We start from the raw sequence: 6,000 nt of genomic DNA, 5'->3' as shown, positions 1-6,000 counted from the left end.
TCATCCAGGATTGGGGGTCAGTGCGTGGCCACTGGGGGCGGGGGAGGTGGGAGCACGACTCCGACCCTTGTTCCTCAGTGTTCGTATTTCTTGTTTTTGTCTCATACTATTTAGGTTTCAAAGTGCTCTCAGAAGCCTCCTTAAAATACCAAACCTGTTTCTCCTCTCTTGAGTAAATTCATTGGCTTCACGAAAAACAAAATGCATCAAAGCACATCTTTGTATTTATAACTCAACTCGTATTCCTGCGATTTCACCATCTGATCCCCTTTTTTTCTCTGGCCCCCTTTCCTCCCTGGAGAATTTTAGGCGGACATGGAATAGGGGACGAGCGGATCTGACCCTGGCTACCGGTGCCGCACAGGCATTCATTCTCTCTGCACATAGTTTGCCGAGTGGGTGTGGGACATTTCTGCATCAGCTCGTAGTTCACGAGGGCCATCTGTTAGTACTCTCGCTCTCTTCTGCCCAGGTCCGTTTCTTTGCCCTAATTTTACATCTAATTTAACCTGGGCTGGGTTGTTTGCAACCACAATCCCCGACGCCTGACGCTCCCTTCCCCTGGGCCTGACCTAATTCTGGGTGCCGGCTGTTGTTTGGTTTATTTCTCCACTTTTGCCAGCGCACGTGGGTCTTCTGGGAGCCTCACTTTTGCTTCTCGGGTGGGTGCTGGGGTTCACTGAGGCTCGGAACACGCGCCTTAAAGCAACCACGACTCGCTTCCCCCACGGAGCCCAGGGGCCCCAAGCTCTGCCCGCGTAAGGAGGGGGCGGGGAGCAGGACCCGGCCGGGTGAATCACAGGGCGTAACAGGTGCCGCAGCCGCAGCTGCGCCCGCATCCCGCTCCGGCTCTGGGGATAAGGTTTTCTTTTTCTCTAGGTTTTTTTGGAAGGGGGGTGGGTAGGAGGCTCCGGGGGCCAATGCAGGCCGCGGTTGTTCATCGCCTAGCAACTGGCGGAGCCAATGGGAGGCGGCGGGGCCTGCGGCGCTGGCGGCGCGGGGGCGGGGTGGGAACCTTGCGAACCTGCCGAAACAGGGGGTGGCCGTGAGGGGCGGAGCGAAGCCGCGCCGGGGGCGGGGAAGGCGGGAGCCCGAGGCGGAGGCGGGGCCGCCGGCGCTGGGCGCTGCGTGCCGCCGCGCCTGTGCGGGCCCTCGGGGCTGCGCGAGCCGGTCTAGGTCGGCGAGCGGTGAGTCCCCGCCGCTCTCGGGGGACGTGACGGTGAGCGATCCCCCCGCGACGGGGATTGTGACGCGCCCGCCCGAAGAGGGGCGGGGGCGCCGGCAGAGTCTGGGTCGGGCGCCGGCGGGGAGCCGGAGGGCGGGCGCGGAGGTGAGCGCCGGCACCTGGCTCGGCGCCCCGCTTCTCGGCGAGAGGCTCGGCGCGGCCGTTGGGGCCGTTGGAGGAGGCGGGCGAGCCTTGACCCCGGCAGTGCCTGGAGGAGGAGGTGGGAGGTAGGTGCCAGCCCGGGTCCGCTCCCGCAGGCGGTTGCCACACTGAGCCTGCGGGAGGGCTCTGGCCCGGGGAGCCCAAAACCTTCTCTGGGATGGAGAGAGGGTGGCGCCTGGTGTGGGATGACGAGCGACGCGGGGACGTGGGGGAGGAGGGGGTGGCCAGTTTGGGGCTGCGGTGTGTCGCTCGCGGAGGCTGCGGAGTTTGCCGGCTTCGGGATTTGTTGGGGCGAGCCGCAAGAGGCAGTCCTTAGAATGAGTTACTGAGTGGCCCGTGGCCGCTGCAGGGGAAGAGATCTAGTTAAAAGTCAAGGGGAAGAGCTTACATCATCTGAACGGCAGGCAAGTGTGAAAATATTTTGGTATAGAATTTTATAGTCAAGAACGGTAAACCGAATGGTGAGCTCCCTGCCCGCTTTTGAGCCTATGCTGGTCGCCGTTTTGCAAGTCACTTGGGCCCAGGAAATGCAATCAGCTAAATAATCTGTGTTTAGCACATGTAATGGGGGGGGGGGGCGGGAATCTTTAGATTGTTACCTCATTCCAAGGTCCAGAGTTGTGATTGCCAGAATGTCATCTTGCAACGCCGATGCGTTCTTGTTGAATCGTTCAGAATTGAGATCTCGCTCTGGGGATGGGGAGCGCCATGGGGAGAGGATTAGAAGAGGCAGTCCTCCAAGAGTGGATCAGAAGTGTAAGTGGAAGCTACCTGCAGTTTGAGATTGTTGGGCTTCCCTGACAACACAGATTAGAGTCTGTCTCTGGAGTTGGTTGTGAATGATGGATGCCTTGGAACATTGCGTGGCTTGGGAAAAAATTCTGGTAGTCTTGATCCAGAACTGAAAGGCAGGTGTGACTTGACACATTTACGAGACTGAATAAAATTTGAAGGGGAGGAGCGATCTGGAGAGAAACAAAAATGCCGTTAGAGTTAAACTTTAAGTCAAGCTGTCTTGAAATTTAGAAGAAGTTAGAGGTAGATTTAGGAACTTGGATTCAGTCAGCAAAAGTTAATCCATCAGAACTCCTCTCCCAGAGCTATCATAACACAGAGGCCTGGGGAGCTTAGGTTATTCATTCACACTAAACAAGTAAAAGCTAATGACCAATCTGACCCTCTGTTGTGCTTGCTGTCAGTAAAAGTTCCTCAAACAAAATGGTTCTTTGAAAAGAGGATTAGCAGCGGGTAGTTAAAATGACGGCTCTTTGGGGGACTTGTGGGGCCTCTTCAGCCAAGTCATTTTATCCCTTCCTTCCCTTCTCTTTCCCCATCTGTGCCTTGAAGATAAAAAAGCCCCAGGATTAAGTAACGTGGGTGCAGCAGCTTGAAGATAACTGCAGAGACTGTTATTGTAAGATGAAATGTGAAGATCTCCTCATAACACATCGTGCCTTGTGACAAGACTTGTTAAAGCACATTCCCTTCCAGACATGCTGAGGTGCTATATGAGAAACTACAGTGTTCCCTGTTCAGATGATTTGTCAAAAGCCTGAAGGCCACCACAAAGATGATATTCTTGGGTTCTCAAAAAACCTGACCTAGCTGCTCTTTGGCAAAGCTGGATATGACATGGGTTTCATTAAAGTAGACATTTGAGTCTTCTGGGTAGTATGCACCTACAGATTAAAAGGTTGAAAGATACTGACCCAGAGTTGTCTGATTTTAATTGATTTCCCGTCCTTAAATTGGAGACATTCCAAAGTGTTTTAAGTGATTTGGGGGGGGGGGTGTATCTTTTACAGTAGTTGTGAATATGTCTTATTGGTTTGACTCTTTGCTCAGGACACCAAGGATTTTGATTCTCTGAGGGCCTTTTTGTGTCTTTTTTCATGTGATGGTGATTATGATTAGATGGTAATGAATTCACAAGTTAATGAGATGAACTGGAATAGAGAAGTGCACTATTCATTATTGCTAATGGAAAACAACCTGAAATCTTTACTTTTGATAGTGGGTCAACAGTATACATGGTACCAGCAGAAATACTGAATCCTGCTTTAATAAACGCTTTCAGAGCTGCTTCTTGCCAGGCCTGAAGAGAGAGAAAAGATGAGTGTTGCCTTGAGGAGTTTGTTTTTAGGAAATTAACAGTGCAGTAAGGGAGAGAGAGCAAAAATAGAAAATGAAAATTGCAAATATGACAAGGCTTTAGGAAGGGGAATTTCAGCTGTGTCTTGACAGAAGAGGAGTTCACCTGGTGAGTGCATGGTGTCAGGTCCTGCCGAATACACAGTTGAGGAAGTACTGGTGGATTGGTCCTTGGAGGCAGGTGCGGGGTGTGAGTGATGAGGTTAGAGAACAGGGCTGTGACCTTGACCAGTAGGTGCTAGGGAACCTTTAAATGATAAATGATCCAGGGAAGGTACATTTGATATTTAGAAGGGTATTTCCACCAAAATTGGTGATTTGAATGATCTGAAAATGTTCTGAACACAGTCTAAGTAGCATCTAGGAGACATCCATCCTACTCAGCAATTAAATATTTGAAAGATAATTCATTGAAGCCCACAGAAACTTGAGGAAGGCAGAAATGATTATTCATACAACCAAGTTTTATTGAGTATGTTTTACTTTTAAGACTGGGGGAATAAGGATACAAAAATAAAAAAGATACAGCTCTATTTTCAAGCAACTTGCAATGTGATAAGAGCTAATAAAATTATAATGCAGTACAGAATCTTAGTGTCCTAAGGGCCATGGGGAAAAGAAAGATTCCAGCAGTGTAGGATTCTGAGATGAGAGAAGCCACAAACTCTCTTTCAAATTAAAAATAAGTTCTTAAGTAGAAATTAAACTACAACCAGTTAGCCAGTAATATTTACAGTTCTCATCTGTTAACTCTTGCTTCCCACAGTGCCCTCCCTCCCTCTAACTCTGCTGAGTCAGACTTTGGTTTTGACTATCATACTATTAGCTACACAGTCTTAGGTTACTCTTAGAGCTTATTTTCTCTGTGCTTTAGTCTCATTTGTAAATTAGGAATAATAATATCTACTTCTTAGGGTTGTGATTAAATAAGAAAATATGTTAATATCCAGAATGGTGCCTGGAAAAATAAATGTATCGGGTATTTAATATTATTTATATTTGATATAAAAATGCTATAATTGAATAGGAATTAACTCAAGGACAGTTTTTTTTTTTTTTTAGTTGCTAGTGAATACATGAGCATCTAATAAAACCTTTCTACATTTAAAGAAGTCTGTTTTCACATTCTGTGAAATGAAGCTTCGTGAGCAAATGATTTATTGTCTCCTTATTTGCTGATCACTTTTCTAAAATCCGATTTTCATTTCTACTGCTCAGCTTTGTCATAAAGTCACTAATTGCCAAATCCACCGTATTTTTCTATTCAGATCTTGCTCTTTCACGGCATTTGCTCTGCTGTTCATCACCCCATCCTCTTTAAAAAAATTTTTTTCCCTTGGCTTTCCTAAAACCCACCCCTGTTTTTATCTCCTATATCTAGGTCCCTTTGGCTCACCTGCTACATGTTGATGTTCTTTGGGGTTCTTTCTGCTGCCTCTTTTTTCTTTTTCTTTTTCTTTTTTTTTTGTCACTTTTTTCTGTGTGGATTCAACTACCCACATATATGTTGATGACTCCCTAATTCTGCCCTGACGTCTTTTGATTTCCAAGCCCTAGAGTCTTATCTCCATTTAAATATCTTATGAGGGCTTCTTAAACCCAGTAAGTTCTACACTGAGGTCATTATCATCACATACTCAAACCCAATTTTATTAAACTTACTCCTCTGTTCTCTTTATCTAAGTGACTTTGTTCTCTATCTACTACCAAAGACTGACTTTTACATGAGAGAATAAATGCCTCCCTTTTGTATACGTGCTGCTGAAGTGAGCACAAACCTCCCTTTTGTATACTTGTCATCATGTTTGTCAGTCCAACTTCTGAAGTATTTACCTGACCTTCACAATTCTCATTATCATGGCTAAGACTATCAGCCAGGCCCTGACCATTAATTGCCTAGTTAGGTATAATACTTTTGTGCCATGGCTGCTGAAAATGGAACCTTAATGTTTTGGAAACATCAAGCTGGGAGAATATTGCTGGAAGTGTATTACGCTAAAGAAATCATAGCACTATAGATGAATTTAAAATCAGGTATAGAATTTAACAAGTGGGCAGTAGCTATCTACAATCCAAGATGGGCACCAGGCATTGCATCTGCTCTTTATCTGAGAGTTAGTCTATGTTATGAGGATCCCAGTCTTGAGTTTGTTGGTCCTTTGCCAATAGATTATTTGCTTGTCTGTACTTTCCTATCTATAGGCTGTCATCTTCAACATTAATCTTTTATTCTGTATTCAAGTTCTAGAAATATCCTTGCACATAAGATCTAAAATATAAACTCAAGAAGACATCCTAGAAATCTTCAATAAATGCAACTCATCATCAGCTGTGTTATTTTGTAATGAAGAGTTGGGCCCAGAGAATTTATATCATTTACTTGGGATACTTGGTGAGAGTCAAGAGGAGGACAGGATCTGTGAGGCTTTGGAATCATAAATAGCTAGTTTTTATTCTTAGCT

At 46.2% G+C, this 6,000-nt stretch overlaps 1 protein-coding gene across 14 annotated transcripts in view; it reads left to right on the top strand.

Moving 5' to 3' along the window:
- The first annotated feature begins 1,072 nt into the window (after nucleotides 1–1,072).
- SSX2IP (SSX family member 2 interacting protein) overlaps nucleotides 1,073–6,000 on the top strand; it is a 42,800-nt gene continuing 37,872 nt past the window's right edge. For 5 of the 14 annotated variants that reach the window (XM_082688185.1, XM_082688183.1, XM_082688182.1 and 2 more), the window contains exon 1: nucleotides 1,095–1,452. The gene's annotated coding sequence lies outside the window, so the exon portion shown is untranslated. Of the gene's footprint in view, nucleotides 1,453–1,603; nucleotides 1,792–6,000 lie in introns of those variants that run through there. The other 9 variants (XM_082688193.1, XM_082688190.1, XM_082688187.1 and 6 more) reach the window with 6 other exon arrangements.

Source organism: Mustela nivalis, assembly GCF_964662115.1.
Source record: "Mustela nivalis genome assembly, chromosome: 10".
NCBI classification, from domain to species: domain Eukaryota; kingdom Metazoa; phylum Chordata; class Mammalia; order Carnivora; family Mustelidae; genus Mustela; species Mustela nivalis.
This window is presented reverse-complemented; position numbering and strand designations above follow the sequence as displayed.